Here is a 20,910-nt window from a genome sequence, read left to right on the forward strand (position 1 = left end):
CACCCATACAATGGAATATTATTTCAGCAATAAAAAGGAACTACTGATATTTGCAACAATACAGAGAAATCTCAACTGAATTATAATGAGTAAAAGAAGCCACACTCAAAAGGCTCCTTGCTATATGATTCTCTTTATACAACATCCTGAAATAGGCAAACCTATAGGGAGCAGATCTGAGCAGTGGATGCTAAAGGCTGTAGGTGGAGAAAAAGGTTGACTCCAAAGTGGTCCAAGGCAACAATTTTTGGAGAGGGCGCTGACTGAACTACTCTACATCTTGACTGTGTCAATGGTTAACACATGTATATAATTTATCAAAACTCACTATAAAGGGTGAATTTCTCTACATGTAATTATATCTTAATTAAAAAGAATGGAACCTAAATCTAACTGAAATTTAAATATACGTAAACTGAAGGCTAAAGTACAATTTTAAACATAATCAAAGTACTTACACCAATAGAAACTAACAGGTCAGTTTAAAGCGGAAACACAACCTTAACACTACTGTTTTTTTCTTTAAAAAGTTAAGTATATAATTTAGCTTTTTCCTAGAAAAAACTGTTTGGTACACACAGGACTTCATGAGATTCCTCTTCTTTTTTCATTTCAAATAGTATGATTTTACCTTCTGAGTTGAGAGCAATACTGTACTATCTTGCAGGACTTGAGAAAAGTGGTAAACTGTGGTCAAATTTGGCTTTGTTTCTAGTTACTAGCTAAGCGACTTTGGAAGAGTTACTAAAATTCTCTGGGTTTGTTTTCCCATTAAAAAGATACTGATTTTAATACTTGTATACAAAGTTGTTCTGTTGATTTGTTTTTATAGACACATGCAAAGTACGATTAAGTAAAAGATTGAATAAGAAAGTCAAGTCTGCTTCGGGTTTAGGTGAAAACTACATGGTGGTCTGCTACATTATCATCTGTAATTTTAGCAAATATTTTATAATTTAAAAACATTTAATAGTTACAATAAATGAGTTATATTGTGCTCAATGCAAGCACTCAATAAATAGAAGGAACTATCACATTCTTATGTTAGAAAACCCATCTTTAGACTGGTAACAAAAAATGTACAACAATTTCTAAAACAAACGTGATGGTTATATTTTTAACTAAAAACAACTACCTTTACAAAACTAATTTGTAGTCAGCACTGACTAATTACTTTTAGGAAAAGTGAGTGAAAAGGAATTTGTAGACTATAAGAAACGGGTAAAAACTGCAAAAGTAGGAGAAACCTAAAGGAGTATAAAATTATTTGAAAAGAAAATGTTTAAAATAAATATAATGTTGTCTGTATGTATATGTATATAAACATATTCATTATAAATTATATACTCACATGCAAAGTTTAGGATGTCATTAATAAAATGGTTGTGGAGAAATGTTTACCCAACTTCTAAGTATGTGGACTTACAATAATAATTTTAAGAAAATATTAAAGACAATGATCATTTTATGACTGTACCAAGGCAGAAGTTTCTTCCTTTTCCTTTAAACTATTGGCAAAGCAACTATTTCTGATTTTGCTAAAGATGTCATCTATAGCTGTTGAAGGGGCCATTCCTTGTTTGGAAAGAGTTTCCAGTGGATTCCTCTGTAGTGGAATTTTGCTGTTTATTTTTCAATCTACAGGGAATCTTTTTTCTGGCAATATTCAGTTCTCTCTTCTCTTGGAGCTTCTTCCTACCACACATACTAACTCTAAATAGATTCAAACACACCTTTCAATTCCCCAACTTCTATTAACAGTTCTCAAAACTAGTCTTTCGGGTACAATGAAAATCTGTCTTTCATTCTTTATTTTTCTTCACATATTTTTCAAACATCATTCTCTCTTATCCAACACTTTTATCCACACTTTCAGCATCAAAACTAAGATTGCTTTGTAATCTTTCTACTTCACCTTGGTAAAACTGGTGACTGCATGTGTTTTTACTTTAACAATTTAAATTTCAACAGTATAAAATAACTTGCATTATTCAGAACAGTGAAAATCTTTTGCATGTAAAAAGATAGAATTCTGACTCGTAGGTTTTTGACACAGTTCTATTCTTTATATATTATAAGACAGAAAAGGAAAAGAAACAAAATATTAGTAGATACATACCACCACTACCTTTTCTTTTTCTTCAGCACTGGATGCTTTGGACAGAGGCTCTTAAAGGAAATCTTCCCAGAAACTAAATTCTTATCTTTGCCTATTTTGGTGCATAGGAATTCAGTGGAGTAAGAGATTGTGAAACATACAAGAGCTTGCAACTGCAGGCTTATGAATGCTGACACTTTGAACAGAATACCGTGAGGTTTAATCTTGGGGGACCTAATACTGACCTACAAGTGTGAAGGGACATTGGGCCAAGTAGCATCACACCTACTGCTTCAGGAGGTGCTTGCCATTTGGCTCAGTTCCAAAATTACTATTTGAAAAGACTGTTGTTTCCGTGAGGTATGTAAAATTCTTTCTCACAGTCTTTTGAAATATATCTTATGTAAACTGGCACATTTTAATAGCTCTCTGTAATATGGAAAATAGCAAAGGCTTTGGAAATTAATTGGTCTTAATTGAAAAAGGGGTACCCGTTTATTCAAAAATGGATTTACTTCCATTCTTTCCTGCTAGAGCAAAGGCACCATCTCCCCCTTTGAGGATCATTTCCTCCACGGAGATTTATGCCTTAATTTTTGTAAGCAGAGAATTCTGTAAGGGCTCCAGCTCTGAAAATTTTTTCTTGAATGAGAAGGAAAATATTGGAATAATTTGCACCTAAATCACTAATACAAAAATAAAAGACTGCATGCTTTTAGACAATAGATAGCTTTGAATTTCATTATTTGTTAAAGTTCACCCACATTTCAAGTGAGGTTTTCATAATAAAGTGACCATATTTTGTTTAATTAGCCTATAGATAGATTTTGTGGTGTTTTCTCTCGAATTGTAACTTTAAATAACTATTAGTCTGTCTATGCACTCAATATATAAGTTAAAAGCCTAGATTTTAGATCTAGCCTTAGAGGTAAAACTCAGCTGCATATACATTATTTAGTCTCTTTGTGCCTCAATTAATTCTACTCTAAAAAGGATATAATAAACGCAGCTGCCTCACGACTTGTAATGATTAAAAGAAATGATGTGCATTAGGATTCAGTGTAATTCTTGGTATACATAATAAACACTGTATAAGTATGAAACTATTTTCTCTGAGGCTGCGAGAGAAGTATTTATTTTAAAGTTAAACTTATACACATATAAGGAATGAAAGATTATCTTGGATATAAAAATTCATTTCAATGAGAATATCTTTTGTTGTGATTTTTAAAATGCTTCTTCTTTTACAAAATTGTTAAGTATTTTGTAATTGTTTCAACATTTTCATATTCCTAAATGGGGTACTGTTAACCAAATTAAAAACAATTCTTAGCTAAACACAGAGACATAGAAGAAACACAAACAAGAAAACTATAGACTAAATATTTATTAGTAAGCTACACAGTGAATCATAACTAATTTTATTTTTAAGGATGCATTTTAAAATAATGATTCTTCTAGTTCAACAAATGATAATTGTTTTTTAAAAAAAACTCTTCTTAAAAAAATATCTAATGTATCAGTGTACAAATTCTAAATGGTTATACAAAACGTATTATTTATAAACCTGAGTGGTAGTATTAATTAAAAGACCACACAGTTTGTTACATTAACTAATAAACACCCTAACATGTAAACCAACACTGAAAAAGAAATGTAAATGGATATAAAAATTTACTAAAGGGGAGGGAATTATTATAAAATAAGTTTGAAAGTATTCTATAATTGTTAATTTAACATAAAATGTTAAATGTGAGATGTTTCTCAGATCAATAAGATCTAGATTAATCCAGAATTTATTGTTTCTAAAAAAAGAATTCATCTTTTAGTATCCATGTAATACTCATAATTAAAAATTATTTGAAAAGGAGAAATACCTTCCTTCATCTGATAAAAAAAAAAGGCCACAAATAACAATGTAGTGTTCTGAACAGAATAATCATAAAGATAGTCTAGTTATAAAACTTTTATATGATAGCTTTGCTTTTTTCCCAAAAAAAACACTCCCTGGGAAATCACATCAATTCCTTATAATTTATTTTTCACATTTTATTCCTTAGTGGCTATTTAAAAGTAATCCATGAGTTCCATTATATGTAATTACATTATATTACAAAATTTAGTTCAAAACATATTTCTATATCTTTATAAGCTGCAGATGCGGAAAGCAGAAAATGAGCAGAATGTTTAGCAAACTTTGAGAGATATTGTTCCACATTCTGTAGCTGCTGAATGTTTACTGAGTTTGAGGATGATAAATTGAACAAAAGTCTCTATAATGTCCACTTGACAGAGTAAGATGCTCAACTCAGGCAAAAGGTGGGAATACACCTCAGCTTGAGAAGAAGGTTTTAAAATATTTTAAGAGACCAATAAAACTAAAAGCTGGTTCTTTGAGAAGATAAACAAAACTGATAAACCATTAGCCAGACTCATGAAGAAAAAAGGGGAAAAGACTCAAATCAACAGAATTAGAAATGAAAAGAGAAGTAACAACTGACACTGCAGATATACAAGGATCATGAGAGATTACTACAAGCAACTATATGCCAATAAAATGGACAACCTGGAAGAAATGGACAAATTCTTAGAAAAGCACAACATTCCGAGACTGAACCAGGAAGAAATAGAAAATATAAACAGACCAATCACAAGCACTGAAATTGAAACTGTGATTAAAAATCGTCCAGGCCTTCCCTGGTGGCGCAGTGGTTGAGAGTCTGCCTGCCGATGCAGGGGACACGGGTTCGTGCCGTGGTCCAGGAAGATCCCACATGCCGCGGAGTGGCTGGGCCCGTGAGCCATGGCCGTTGAGCCTGCGCGTCCAGAGCATGTGCTCCACAACGGAAGAGGCAACAAGAGTGAGAGGCCCACATACCGCAAAAAAAAAAAAAAATTAATTAATTAAAAGCCGTCCAAAAAACAAAAGCCCAGGACCAGATAGCTTCACAGGCGAATTCTATCAAACATTTAGAGAAGAGCTAACACCGATCCTTTTCAAACTCTTCCAAAATATAGCAGAGGGAGGAACTCTCCCAAACTCATTCTACAAGGCCATCACCACCCTGATACCAAAACCAGAAAAAGATGTCACAAAAAAGAAAACTACAGGCCAATATCACTGATGAACATAGATGCAAAAATCCTCAACAAAATAATAGCAAACAGAATCCAACAGCACATTAAAAGGATCATACACCATGATCAACTGGGGTTTATCCCAAGAATGCAAGGATTCTTCAATATATGCAAATCAATCAATGTGATAAACCATATTAACAAACAGAATAATAAAAACCATATGATCATCTCAACAGATGCAGCAAAAGCTTTTGACAAAATTCAACACCCATTTGTGATAAAAACCCTCCAGAAAGTAGGCATAGAGGGAACTTGCCTCAACATAATAAAGGCCATATATGACAAACCCACAGCCAACATTGTTCTCAATGGTGAAAAACTGAAACCATTTCCTCTAAGATCAGGAACAAGACAAGGTTGTCCACTCTCACCATTATTATTCAACATAGTTTTGGAAGTTTTAGCCACAGCAATCAGAGAAGAAAAAGAAATAAAGGGAATCCAAATCGGAAAAGAAGAAGTAAAGCTGTCACTGTTTGCCGATGACATGATACTATACATAGAGAATCCTAAAGATGCTACCAGAAAACTACTAGAGCTAATCAATGAATCTTGTAAAGTAGCAGGATACAAAATTAATGCACATAAATCTCTTGCATTCCTATACACTAATGATGAAAAATCTGGAAGAGAAATTAAGGAAACACTCCCATTTACCATTGCAACAAAAAGAATAAAATACCTAGGAGACAAAAGACCTGGATGCAGAAAACTATAAGACACTGATGAAAAAAATAAAGATGATACAAACAGATGGAGAGATATACCACGTTCTTGGATTGGAGGAATTAACATTGTGAAAATGACTATACTACGCAAAGCAATCTACAGATTCAATGCAATCCCTATCAAACTATCAATGACATTTTTCACCGAACTAGAACAAAAAATTTCACAATTTGTATGGAAACACAAAAGACCCCGAATAGCCAAAGCAATCTTGAGAAAGAAAATCGGAGCTGTAGGAATCAGGCTCCCTGACTTCAGACTATACTACAAAGCTACAGTAATCAAGACAGTATGGTAATGACACAAAAACAGAAATATACATCAGTGGAACAGGATAGAAGGCCCAGAGATAAACCCACGCAAATATGGTCACCTTATTTTTGATAAAGGAGGCAAGAATATACAATGGAGAAAAGACAGCCACTTCAATAAGTGGTGCTGGGAACACTGGACTGATTTACATCAGTCCATGTAAAAGAATGAAATTAGAACACTCCCTAACACCATACACAAAAATAAACTCAAAATGGATTAAAGACCTAAATGTAAGGCCAGACACTTTAAAACTCTTAGAGGAAAACATAGGCAGAACATTCTATTACATAAATCACAGCAAGATCCTTTTTGACCCACCTCCTAGAGAAATCGAAATAAAAACAAAAATAAACAAATGGGATCTAATGAAACTTAAAAGCTTTTGCACAGCAAAGGAAACCATAAACAAGACGAAAAGGCAATCCTCAGAATGGGAGAAACTATTTGCCAATGAAGCAACTGACAAAGGATTAATCTCCAAAATTTACAAGCAGCTCATGCAGCTCAATATCAAAAAAACAAACAACCCAACCTAAAAATGGGCAGAAGACCTAAATAGACATTTCTCCAAAGAACATATACAGGTTGTCAACAAACACATGAAAGGATGCTGAACATCACTAATCATTAGAGAAAAGCAAATCAAAACCACAATGAGGTATCACCTCACACGAGTCAGAATGGCCATCATCAAAAAATCTACAAAACAATAAGTGCTGGAGAGGGTGTGTAGAAAAGGGAACTCTCTTGCACTGCTGGTGGGAATGTAAATTGATACAGCCACTATGGAGGACAGTATGGAGGTTCCTTAAAAAACTACAAATAGAACTACCATACGACCCAGCAATCCCACTAATGGGCATATACGCTGAGAAAACCATCATTCAAAAAGAGTCATGTCCCACAATGTTCATTGCAGCTCTATTTACAATAGCCAGGACATGGAACCAACCTAAGTGTCCATCAACAGATGAATGGATAAAGAAGATGTGGCACATATATACAATGGAATATTACTCAGCCATAAAAAGAAACAAAATTGAGTTATTTGTATTGAGGTGGATGGACCTAGAGTCTGTCATACAGAATGAAGTAAGTCAGAAAGAGAAAGAAAAATACCGTATGCTAACACATCTGTATGGAATGTAAAAAAAAAAAAAAAAGGTTCTAAAGAACCTAGGGACAGGACAGGAATAAAGATGCAGATGTAAAGAATGGACTTGAGGACACAGGGAGGGGGAAGGGTAAGCTGGGACGAAGTGAGAGAGTGGCATGGACATATATACACTACCAAATGTAAAGTAGCTAGCTAGTGGGAAGCAGCCACATAGCACAGGGAGGTCAGCTCGGTGCTTTGTGACCACCTAGAGGCGTGGGATAAGGAGGGTTGGAGGGAGACGCAAGAGGGAGGAGATATGAGGATACATGTATATGTATAACTGATTCACTTTGTTATAAAGCAGAAAGTAACACACCATTGTAAAGCAATTATACTCCAATAAAGATGTGAAAAAAATATTTTAAGAAATAAAACAGAACAAGGTAAGTAATGGGTTGAAACTTCTGATTCTAGATGGCAGGCTAATATGTGGTTATGCTTTGTAATTTTAATAACTTGTGATGGACAAGTGACTGAGAAGATATTTTGCACAAAGTTGGCTCTGGGCCAAAGTGCCTCTGCTGTAGCTGAAACCAGACTTTTAAGAATTTAAAGTCACTTTGTGGATCACCTTCTCAAAACAAATCAGATGCAGGAGTTTTCATAAATGCCACATTTAAATTACATGGTGACTTGCTAGTTTCCACACTGATTTATGGCACCAACCATTTGTTTATAGCTTGATGATGGTTAGACTGGTCCTCAAAGAAATCAACGCCAAGATCTCTTAGTCTTGTGCAAGAAAATGTAAGGAGCCCTAAGCTAGGATCAGTTTCCTCCTCTTATAAGTTGTCTGGATGATTTGTCCTCAGAGGCTGTGAAAAGGGCTAGGAACAAGCCACAACCAACGGTCTCAAATGGTTTTCAGAATACAAAGGAAAAAATCATCTCATCATTTTATAGTTATATAGGCACTTTGATCAAAACCAGCCTTCCATAATAATTGGAACACTTACACTATTACCAGACTTGGCTCCAAATGATTTGGCTGTTATTATATTTGGCATCATTTAGATTATTCAAAAGAAAAAAAAAACCTCTATAGCTCATGGAGACATTTTCCAAAGTAAATATTCCAAAAATGTCTTAAGCAAAAGAAAACTTCTCATTTGTCCCAACTGCAGGTAAGTTTTTTCATTGCACCATAACCAGTTCTTTATGTATAGTAGGACCTCAATTAATACTTATTGATTTAAATGAATAACTCAGTGATCAAGGAATAAACAGCAAGTTCTCAACAAATGTTTGTTGTACAGTTATTAATCCATTAATTAATGAGTTAAAGAGAACTCCCTGAATTTGAGAGATAACCAAAAAATGAAAAAAGAAGCTAATGAATAAATATTTAGCTTTACATTCTTAGTTTATCAATGTCACTATCCAATATCTATTATAAGTTGGATCTTGTTTTTGCCACACAGAAAAGTCTAAGTACTCATTTTTAAACCCAAAGCTCCATTTGATGTACTGTCCGTATAAAATCATCCTCTCAGACTCCATATTTATGTGTTAGCATACAGTATTTGCCTTTCTCTTTCTGACTTACTTCACTCTGTATGACAGACTCTAGGTCCATCCACCTCACTACAAATAACTCAATTTCGTTTCTTTTTATGGCTGAGTGATATTCCATTGTATATATGTGCCACATCTTCTTTATCCATTCATCTGTCAATGGACACTTAGAAAAATGGTCATGAAGAACCTAGGGGCAAGACGTGAATAAAGACGCAGACCTACTAGAGAATGGACTTGAGGATACAGGGAGGGGGAAGGTAAGCTGGGACAAAGTGAGAGAGTGGCATGGACATATATACACTACCAAATGTAAAACAGATAGCTAGTGGGAAGCAGCCACATAGCACAGGGAGATCAGCTCGGTGCTTTGTGACCACCTAGAGGGGTGGGATAGGGAGCGTGGGAGGGAGGGAGACGCAAGAGGGAAGAGATATGGGGATATATGTATGTGTATAACTGATTCACTCTGTTATAAAGCAAAAACTAACACACCACTGTAAAGCAATTATACTCCAATAAAGATGTTAAAAAAAAAATCCTCTTACAGTAAATTGGAAAGCTATAGAACACAGGGAAGGTTCCATTCATTTGACTTCAATCCTAACACTGTAGCACGAAAACATTCTTAATATAAGAAACAGAAAACAATTCTTATGCTAATTCCAGCTGATTGAATTGTTGGAATAATGACTTAGTTTATGTAAATCTCTTTAGTGCCCCGGGCTGTACCAGCTGAACAATCAACACTGATGAAGGCTGTATTGGGACACCCTCTAGGCATATTAAAACGTGAGAAATCCAGGCTGGCGTCTACTTTGGGGCTTGATTTATCTGCCACGGTTATCTTTAGTATCACCGAAACTGGGAAACTGCCAGATTGCTACTGAATGCCTTAGACCTCGAGCTCCTAATTGTAAACCAATAAGAACGTGCAGTGTCCCATACATCCTAAAACACACCGTGCTGTGAAGAATAAACAAGATAAAGTGTAACCTTTACTTGAAAAGTCATTTAAGGTGTATTTTAAATTGAAGTGTTTGGTGCAACTGTTACTGATCATGCTGGTCATTAGAAGAAGAAAACTCTGGACTGTACCCAAGACCTACATAATGGAAAGTAAAGGTGAACTGGAGTGATCCTCATACTTTTCCTTGGCACGAAACCACCTAATGTAGGAAGAAAAGCTATAAATGAGGTAGTATTAATTAATTCTCTTATTTAGTTAAGTGTTCCTTCTGTTTTCTTCTCTTCCTTCATTATCTTTAAGTGCATGGTTTAAGGGAAGATCACGAATTTGGGATCACATATATCTCCAAATTGTTATTAATAATCATCCTGAGTTACAGTTTTATTAGGTTTAAATGTTCCCTAATAACTATCGTCAGGGTTACTCTGAAGATTAAATGTTCAGTGTATTCCATAATTGCATGTCATCATCCTCATGCATTTTGTTGGCACTAATTATTAAGTTGTAAAATTCTAAAAACAACTTTACCCTTAGTCAATTCTATTCAAATTTTTCCATGATTGGTGGTGGAAGTCTTGCTTATAATGATGTGAAGGGCCAAACGTTAAATTTATTCCAACAAGTATTTATTTGGCAAGAACAGGGCCAGGTGCTAGAGACGGCAGGTGGACACTGTCTCCTAATCTGAGACAGCAGTGATGCTGGCATCAAAGCAACCAATGCTCCACCCGTAAGTTCCCCCTTCTGGGAATTCCAAACTTATAAAGAAAATGCAGAGGAGGATAGTCTTTGGAACTGAACAATCTGAACATAAATATGTCAGATAAAGAGATGAGGTTCTACTGCTGAAAAGCAGAAGCAGCCAGGAACCTTCCAGACTCTTGACTAGGCAGTTTTTACTTGGTTCTTTGCAGTTTACCAGTCACAGGTTTTTTAAGGGGAAAAAAATCCCTTTTAACTAAGTTAAGTTAGCAGTTATTAAGATTCAGTGTGTGTTACTTGCTGAATAATGTAGTTTTGAAAATCTCCCACTTCCCATAATCATTCTTATATTTTGACTTGTTTTCTCTCTTGGTGCTTATATTTTGGAAAGTTGCGCAAGCTAGAGTATCTGTGTTAAAACAGAAGGTTACACAGGCTTTGGTTGGAAGATGCTGTGATTTTCAGTGTGAGTAAAGCAACCAAGAGGATGCTGGTTACAGTATCAAAATTCACAAGAGCACACTGACACTATTAAACCACTGCTGAAATTCCAAGCAACCCCCCAAATTATCAAAGGTCACCAGGCATCAGTTATTCACATAAAGCTAGTAAACTAAAGCAGATGCCAGACGTTGATAAACTCCTGTTTGCTTAATTGATTAACCGGATGTAGACATTTACTTACTGCTTGAGAGGTTAGCTTCCAGGGAGACATGCACTTTAAGAATATGTAAATAGGGGGATACACAGCATCATTTCACTGCTGCATGGCACTGCACACTGAATAAGGCATATGCTTCTGCTTCATGGTTCCCATTTCATAATTCAAAGCTTTGACATCATGAAAATGTATCATGGGATTGTATCCAGTGACATCATGTGTGAAATTTAACAGCATGGTTATATATGCTTTGAAAGTGGAAGCACAGGGAAATGAGATGCTTTTTTTAAAATTACTTTTTAAAAACGAATCACGACGGATACAAATTGAAGTTATGAACTGAATATGATCTTCTTCACTAGGGCACTACATTAAAATAGACTGATTTGGGCTTCCCTGGTGGCGCAGTGGTTGAGAGGCCGCCTGCCGATGCAGGGGACACGGGTTCGTGCCCCGGTCTGGGAAGATCCCACATACCGCGGAGCGGCTGGTCCCGTGAGCCATGGCCGCTGAGCCTGCGCGTCCGGAGCCTGTGCTCCGCAACGAGAGAGGCCACAACAGAGAGAGGCCCGCGTACCGCAAAAAAAAAAAAATAGACTGATCTGAATGATTTACACAAGAATGGTGATGCCAATCTTATTTTGAGTAATTAGTAACAGTAAAAATAAAAGCAGAGATAAATTAGATAAAAACAAATTCACCATTTTTTAAAGAAATATTACAATCAGTCTTCCTTCAAAAACTATAAAGAATGTGACTGCAAACTCTGGGTCAGAAGCAAAGACGGGACTTGTTAAGTACACCATGCAAATAACGATCAAGTTCTGTTTCATTAAGCAGATTATAAGAAGAGCAGATGAAACGATGGTCAGGAGGGAGGGAGAAGCCAGCTTAGACCAAACAATATTTACTTTGCCTAGATACACCTTGGGTTTAGCCTAATATTTCTCAAAATATTAAAACAATTCCTTTGGGGTTGGCAAAGGCTTTTTATGTATTTATCGAGACATTAAAATGTGAACAAAAAATCCTGGAAATTTTAGACTATACTAACACTGCACTAGATTACTTTTGTATAGACCTCAAATGGGTCACGTTATCATGTGATGACATATGTAAAATCTGTTGTAAAATAAGATTTTTTGTGTTTTAAAAACAGTTCTTAGGTAGCTGTTGAAGTAATGAATAATTACCTTGCTATAAAATAACAAATCAAACCGACATTGTAGATAGAGCATGGTTCTGCAATAAACAAAGACCTAAGTCCAAATTCGAGCTTTACAAGGTTATGCTACAAAATATTTGGGGCTGTTACCGAACATCATTCTCAGTTTCTTTAACTACAGCTATAAACTGAGAACAATAATATCATATATTTAGGTGGTTTGTGAATTAAATACAGAAGAGCAATTAGTAAAGTGTCTGGATATTTAGGTACTAGATAAATAGCATTAGATCGAAAGCTATAAAGACAAAAGAGAAAGAGAGAGGAGGAAGAGAGGGGAGAGAAAGAGAGAGAATAATTAGATGAACTGATTTCACATTTCATGTTACATCTTTCTGCTTTGGTTTCCTCATCTGTAAAATCTGACTAACAAGAAAAGTCCAATTTAACTTGCATTCTGTAAAGTGTGATACAAAATTACTGCTAAATATAATAATTTTTCTTTAAATTTCCATTAAGTTGCATTAAAACTTTTGAAATGGATCTTTCCTGGGCTGGATACTTCAGTCTCCTCAATATTAAAGTGGAGACCTCCACACAATTAATCAAGAAGTTCTTAGAAATTTTAATACACTAAACAAACAGAAAACATCAGACTGTCCAGGATCCTGTAAATGCCAGGAAAAAGCAGGACATAATTTATATGGAAAATAGAGGCCTGAAGAGTAAGTCCTCTCCTATTGGTGGTGTGGCTTAGACATAGCTCATACTGGCATTTGTAATGGTCTCCTGACTTTCCATAGTCTGCATGTAATACAGACAAGATCTTCTAGCTCTAAAGATACAAATGGCACTGCCAACAAAAAACTGTCTTCTCCTTCATTCTGATATCTTTTGACAGAGTAAAGTCACTTAGATATAAAGGGATGAAAAATGCAAAGAGAATCATTCCTTCTATTCACTATTAAAATGGAAATTTCTTGAGTCTTTTGTTAGTTCAACAGTCTTGCAAAGATGAGGACATCCTCTAATAAAAGTTTTCCATGTAAGATATAAATGTGCACATTTTATATAACCAAAAAAGGTGTCCCTCACACATAAGTAAGAAACATGACTTTCTCACAGAAGAATCGAAACTTGGCTAATAAAAAGAGAGGTGGTATTCTGAAAGAGCTAAGATATCCAAGTCCATCAGCTCTGCCGCTTACGAGCTAGATTCATGACTTAGAAGTCTCAGTTTCCTCATTTGTAAAATAAGAACAGTATTACCTATGGTCGGATGTTATTTTTAAGGACCAAAAACTACAGTGCAAGGCATACAGCGTTCAGTGAATGGGTTAGTTACAATTTATTGATGAAAGGCAGGAACTAAACACATAGAAACAGGTCCAAAACAGCTCACTGATACTGACCGCAATGAACTCAAATCTATAAGAAGGAAAAATTTTGACACACCCTGGCCTTCCCTGCCCCTTTCTTTTGCCTCCAGCCTGATCCTGCTGAAATACTAAGTGACAGGTTGCAGCTGTGGCATTCTTAAGGGCTGTTTGATGGTAGTGCTGTCTAAAAATCAAACAGCAAATTGTTTATTATTGTTTTGTTTGGGGCTTATTTTAGGGTAGGGGTGGGAAATGGCAGGTGATGTCAAAGAATGATGCATGGCCTACAGGATAAAAAACCTGAGCACCAATGCGTTATGTCTAGGGCTTAAGAAGAGAGAAGCCAGCAATCACACCTTCTGGAATTCATTAGTGTGTGGATTCCTCACCCCTGAATCCTTGTCTGTCTGGAGTATTGCTACAAAGCTTCTCAGCAGGCACCTCTTTTGGTCACTGGCAGCTAGGATGACCCTTTCATCAAAGACGGTTTGTTCTTCGCTGTGCCCCCAAAGAAAGTTTGCTAATATTAACACAGATGCAAAGGAAGACTCAGAATCCGATTTTGCCAAAGTTTTAGAAAATCTAGAATCAGAACACAGTCTTATAACCCCTCCAAAGTAGATGATGCAGAGTTCAATGTCTGATAGACCGCTGAAATGTTTTTATTCCTACATAAATGAATTGGTTTAAAACATTTCTAAAGAAGGGATAGAAAACAATGCAATTTTAAAATGTATGATAGAAAAATAACAATGAGATTTTTCACTCTCAGTAAACAGTCTTTTAACATAGTTATGGCTTGTTCAATATAAATATAACATATACTTGCCATATTTATTCAGAAACACTACAAAATCTGTAAATTGACTAAAATTATGTGGCTTAACATATCTTTTGCATTTTTGATTTCTGAGATTAACTCTTTGGCACTACCATTTGCTAACAAAGCCAATTAAGACTGCCTGTACTGATAAACCCACGCACATATGGTCACCTTATTTTTGATAAAGGAGGCAAGAATATACAATAGAAAAAAGACAGCCTCTTCAATAAGTGATCGTGGGAAAACTGGACAGGTACATGTAAAAGAAGGAAATTAGATCACTCCCTAACACCATACACAAAAATAAACTCAAAATGGATTAGAGACCTAAATGTAAGGCCAGACACTATCAAACTCTTAGAGGAAAACACAGGCAGAACACTCTATGACATACATCACTGCAAGATCCTTTTTGACCCACCTCCTAGAGAAATGGAAATAAAAACAAAAATAAACAAATGGGACCTAATGAAACTTAAAAGCTTTTGCACAGCAAAGGAAACCATAAACAAGACCAAAAGACAACCCGCAGAATGGGAGAAACTATTTGCAAATGACGCAACTGACAAAGGATTAATCTCCAAAATTTACAAGCAGCTCATGCAGCTCAATATCAAAAAACAAACAGCCCAATCCAAAAATGGGCAGAAGACCTAAATAGACATTTCTACAAAGAAGATATACAGATTGCCAACAAACACATGAAAGGATGCTCAACATCACTAATCATTAGAGAAAAGCAAATCAAAACCACAATGAGGTATCACCTCACACCAGTCAGAATGGCCATCATCAAAAAATCTACAAACAATAAATGCTGGAGAATGTGTGGAGAAAAGGGAACCCTCTTGCACTGTTGGTGGGAATGTAAACTGATATAGCTACTATGGAGAACAGTACAGAGGTCCCTTAAAAAACTAAAAATAGAAGTACTAAAGGACCCAGCAATCCGACTACTGGGCATATACCCTGAGAAAACCATAATTCAAAGAGTCATGTACCACAGTGTTCATTGCAGCTCTATTTACAATAGCCAGAACACGGAAGCAACCTAAGTGTCCATCAACAGATGAATGGATAAAGAAGATGTGGCACATATATACAATGGAATATTACTCAGCCATAAAAAGAAACGAAATCTGAGTTATTTGTAGTGAGGTGGATGGACCTAGAGTCTGTCATACAGAGTGAAGTAAGTCAGAAACAGAAAAACAAATACCGTATGCTAACACATATATATGGAATCTAAAAAACAGTGGTTATGAAGAACCTAGGGGCAGGACAGGAATAAAGATACAGATGTAGAGAATGGACTTGAGGATACGGGGAGTGGGAACGGTAAGCTGGGACGAAGTGAGAGAGTGGCATGGACATATATACACTACCAAATGTAAAATAAATAGCTAGTGGGAAGCGGCCGCACAGCACGGGGAGATCAGCTCGGTGCTTTGTGACCACCTAGAGGGGTGGGATAGGGAGAGTGGGAGGGAGACGCAGGAGGGAGAAGATATGGAGATATACGTATATTTATAGCTGATTCACTTTGTTATAAAGCAGCAACTAACACACCATTGTAAAGCAATTATACTCCAATAAAGATGTTTAAAAAAAAAAGACTGGGCTTCCCTGGCTGCGCAGTGGTTGAGAGTCCACCTGCCGATGCAGGGGACACGGGTTCGTGCCCCGGTCCGGGAAGATCCCACATGCCGCGGAGCGGCTGGGCCCGTGACCCATGGCCGCTGAGCCTGCGCGTCCGGAGCCTGTGCTCCCGCAAAAAAAAAAAAAAAAAAAAAAAAAGACTGCATGTCTTTTTTGCATGTCTAAATGCAAAAAAGTACATGTCTAGAATGTACTTTCATGTCAATTGCCTAAATTGATTCTTACAACAAATTCCTGAGAGAGGCAAGAATATTATTATTGTCACTAGTTTCCAGATGATGAACTTAAAGTGAAATTAAACGTTAACTGAGATCATATAGAGAGTAATTAGGCAGAATTCCAAACCAGTTCTGTTTTCTCAAATTCCAAATTCTTTACAATGTTCAAAACACAGCATTTATCACCACATATATATTTGGAAATCCATATGATTTTTAAAATGCTGGTCAACGTTTTCTTTACTCGAAGTGACAGAAGCAGCTATGTGTTTGATTAGGTAGCCCATGATTTTCCCACTGCTACTGAAGTAGATCACCACACACTGAGGTGCTGGTTCTATGCTGATTCCCAGAGTTCCGCAGTGGAATTAAACTCCAGATACTCACAGTGGTAGCTTCCTCGATTATGGGCCATTTACTGGGTCCTCTCCTATCCCGTCTTTTCTTATCATTTCCTTATCAGTGTACGCTGGGATCATCTCCCAAATAAACTCCTTGCCTCAAATCCCCATCTTAAAGTCTACTTTTATGGAAGCCCAAATTAAGACACTCAGAAGTAACACGATGCCACTGATACACACATATTCATAGTTATATAAGAAAACTCCATACAAGTGAAAGCATAATTTTCCAGGACATTGCCTGTATTTCATAAATCTGCAACTATGTATCATATGTCTTGGCACTATCCCATGGCCATCCCTAGAAGAGACCCTGGTTCTTCCATGTATTAGTCTTGACTGGCGTTTTCTGAGTGCTACTCCAGCCTTTGTAAGCTCATCCCACTGTCATCCAAACTCAGTGATAGCAGAGCCAAGGTAACTCATGTTCAGGTCCATTGTTACTGAATTGTATTTTAAATGCACTAGAAGAGTTTCCTGTTGATATGATTAGGGGACTTTCCAAAACACTAAGAAACTCCCACTGGAAGGACAATTTTCAGTGTTATGAAAATTATCTACCTTCGTGAAAGGGAGAACCAGTAAAAGGTCACAACTGAATTGTAAAAATTCATAAACACAGAAAAAGCTAAAATAATGTCTCATCAAAGTAAAAACTTAGTAACTATACTGTTCGTTGAAATTTTGAATTTTCAGGATAAATATTCCTCAATTTATATTTAGAAATTAAATTTAATACGCCTCCCTTTGGAAAGACTTCTTACACCTGGTATTTGGGGGCTGAGCCAATTCATTTAAGAGAGCGGGGGAAATAAAAAACACTTGTGGAAAAATCTAACCATTAGGATACTTTGGACATTATTTTTAAATGAGTGAAGCATATTGAAACAGTTCATACATGAAGATACCTGGGTTTGTTTGCTTTATTTTCACTTTACAATCTAAATGGTGACTTGGGTGCATATTTCTAACCCCATTCCTCCAAGATTCTCACTGAATGTAAGTATAGAGAGAGGGAGTTTTAACTGCATAAAAAAAGGGACAGAAGCTGAAAGAATTCAAAACTCTTATAGCTATATTTTTGGACCTAAAACATTCTATTTAACAGGAACTCATATATCCTCTAACAAAACCCTCCTCAACTTCTACTATGCGGTAATTTTCATTCATTTATAAGGCCGGAGATCAGAGAAAAATGATCAGCTGTGAAAGTATAAAACAGCTTCAAAAAATTCACCTTGAAAATTAGAATAAATGACTTTTTATAAAACTGTATAACATAGGAGATTATTTCAAAATATCACACTGTGTCCACAAAAAAGGGCCCAAAAAACCCCTTAAATGAGGAAAGCTGAAATTAAGATAAGCATCAAACTACTTAATTCAAAATTGCTAAAGAGGCACTCTGTGACAAAAAAATCAGTGAATTAAAAGATAATCCTTGCAGATTCTTTCAGAATTCAGAGGAAAGTGGTAAAATTATAAAAACAAGAAAAATTATAAAATTTCAGAACAATTCCAGGAGAATCAATACAGGAAATTGGAATTCCGTAGAAAAGAAGAGGAGCTAGAGAAGAAGCATCATCTGAGGGACTAATATTAAAGAAAATAATGGTATCATCAACAATAGCTCCAAATGCATGAAAGCTTTGTGGCAGAACGCTCACTTATTACCAGTCTGAGCACCAGTCACAATTTGTGAGAACTGAATAATATGTAGACACATCCCAATGAAATATTTAAACTCTAAGGATAAGAAAAGTTTTCTGTAACATGTAAACAAATAAAAATAAATAAAAAGAATCCCCCCAAACCTGGAAATAGAATAATTACATAGGTAAAATTCTATTGATATCTTATATTTCTCTTCCATAACATAAATGCCAAAGGGCAATTAAAGAATGTTTATAGAGTTTGTTCTTGTAGTTGGGGGGTAGGGGGGTGGATGAAGTAGGGGATGCTGTGTGCTATGAATTCTACTGCCTAGTATTTTGCCATTAATGTGTGAATAAAGCAGAACGAAATGATATCCTCATATGTATAAGGAATACAATCCATAGACTCCCACACTTTTTCCTAGCATTTGTTTAAAAGACATCATTCAGCTGACTCAAAACTAAATCAAAATAAAGAACTTACATTATAAAATAACTGACAGTGAGCTTGGAAATCATTTCACAGGGCTCTGGGTTTACATACATCTCAAGGTAGTTGTAAATACATGTACAATATGGTTGTAAAAAGCACCGACATGTAAATTACATGTGAATGTAAATTATATGGGGTTGCATGTCTGCAAATTACATGTGCATGAAATACATGTGCAATGTGGTTGTAAACCCTTATTCAATTTTTCATGAAGAAGAGATAAATGTAAAATATAATAAGATATTAAAATAATATGTCTTGATTCTCCAATTACATCACCAAAACTAGACATGCTTTTTGGAGAGGATGGATGCAGCAAATGCTTTATATCTCTTTGCCAGAGAAATAAATTTTACTACTGGTATTGTCAGAGTAAAACAGATTAAGGTATTTTTTAAAACTTAAAAGGTAAACAGGAATATCACTGAAGAAGGCACACCTCTCCAATTACTAGAGAAAATATGTAAAGAAATAACTGTATTTACAGAGAAAAATGAAAATAGTTAACAGCAGGGAGGATACAAAACATAAGTAGAGATGCAGTCATTAAAATTCTTAAGGAATAGTTCAGGATTATAAGCCAACATACTAAAGGGTCCCCAGAGTAGCAGGTACCAAGGAGATGTAACAAGAATTCCACTTTGTAACAAACTTTTACTGTTTCCTTTTCTTATCCAACACTTCACAAGTTTATTCCAGAAGTTTTCTCATATAACCTAAAGATTCTGTGTGAAACATGGAATGAAAGAAAGAGCCCTTTCTCTGGCCATTTTTTTCCCCATGCATGGGCTTTCAAAAAGTCCTATTTATTCCCCAGAAACATGCCATTCATTAATAATCTGCTGATTCCAAAACAAAGAATTATATTTTAAATAATTGAACAAACACCACATTGAGGCAGCTCCAAGCAGCATCAGTCTTGTTTAAGATGTCATTTAAGCTTATTATTACTCACAGTACCAGCACCAGTGGTTTGCACATGGTAAGATCACTCAAGGTCAGTATAAAGAAGTCTGGAACCCTGCAAGCCCAGCCCAAAGAGCAAGGTCAGGGATCCTAGGAATTTAAAGTGATTTGTTCCCTAAGGTGAAAATATTCTGTAGATTCCTGCTATTGATCTAATAAAAGCAAATGACAATCAAAAACAAACTAAAAAGTGTTATGATTACTGATCTTCTATGGAATTGTCCTAAGTTTGCTAGAATATTAAATAATACAATTGATAAGCAAATATATTTACCTCTTCTTGCTAAACCTTTTCCCTCAAATATCAGTGGGCATTCCAATATAAGTATCTTTAACCTAATATCTGTGAATATAAGAAAAGCTGATATAAACTGTTTAGTGACATATGCACATGTGAGTTTTCAGGAGAACAAATATACAGTTTTTGTAGGTGCTAACTAAAAAACAAATAAATCCCCCCAAAACTGTCACAGATTTATGAAGATTATAGGATTTCTACTGTTGAATATTGCCTCAAGGACAATAATGAATTACTCTGTGTGTGTGTGTGTACACTCTTTGCCTTGGTCAATCTGCTCCCCCATGCACATTATGTACAGCCCACGTAAAACCAGAAAAATAAACATATACTTAGCACTTATGTTACTTATATCTTATGGGAACAAAAATAAGACAAAGTGCATGTAGGATCCTCATAGGCAGATGGAGAGATCCAAGGGGAGAAAGAAGGACATAGAATATAAAATGAGATGACAGAGAGTACTAGAACTCATTCCGAATTGGAAGAAATCATTGTCTGAGAAGAAAATCTGGTCAGAGGCAGAGAAAGTTTAGAAAGTGACAGGTAGACCCAGCTGTCTC

The 20,910-nt window shown here is 35.7% G+C and overlaps 1 protein-coding gene across 1 annotated transcript in view; it reads right to left on the bottom strand.

Annotated features, from left to right (window-relative positions):
- The window catches only part of VEGFC (vascular endothelial growth factor C), a 79,155-nt gene that overhangs the window by 42,225 nt on the left and 16,020 nt on the right, over nucleotides 1-20,910 (bottom strand). The gene's annotated exons all lie outside the window — the stretch shown is intronic.

Source organism: Monodon monoceros, unplaced genomic scaffold, assembly GCF_005190385.1.
Source record: "Monodon monoceros isolate NGI ecotype Baffin Bay Population unplaced genomic scaffold, NGI_Narwhal_1 Super_Scaffold_17, whole genome shotgun sequence".
NCBI lineage: Eukaryota > Metazoa > Chordata > Mammalia > Artiodactyla > Monodontidae > Monodon > Monodon monoceros.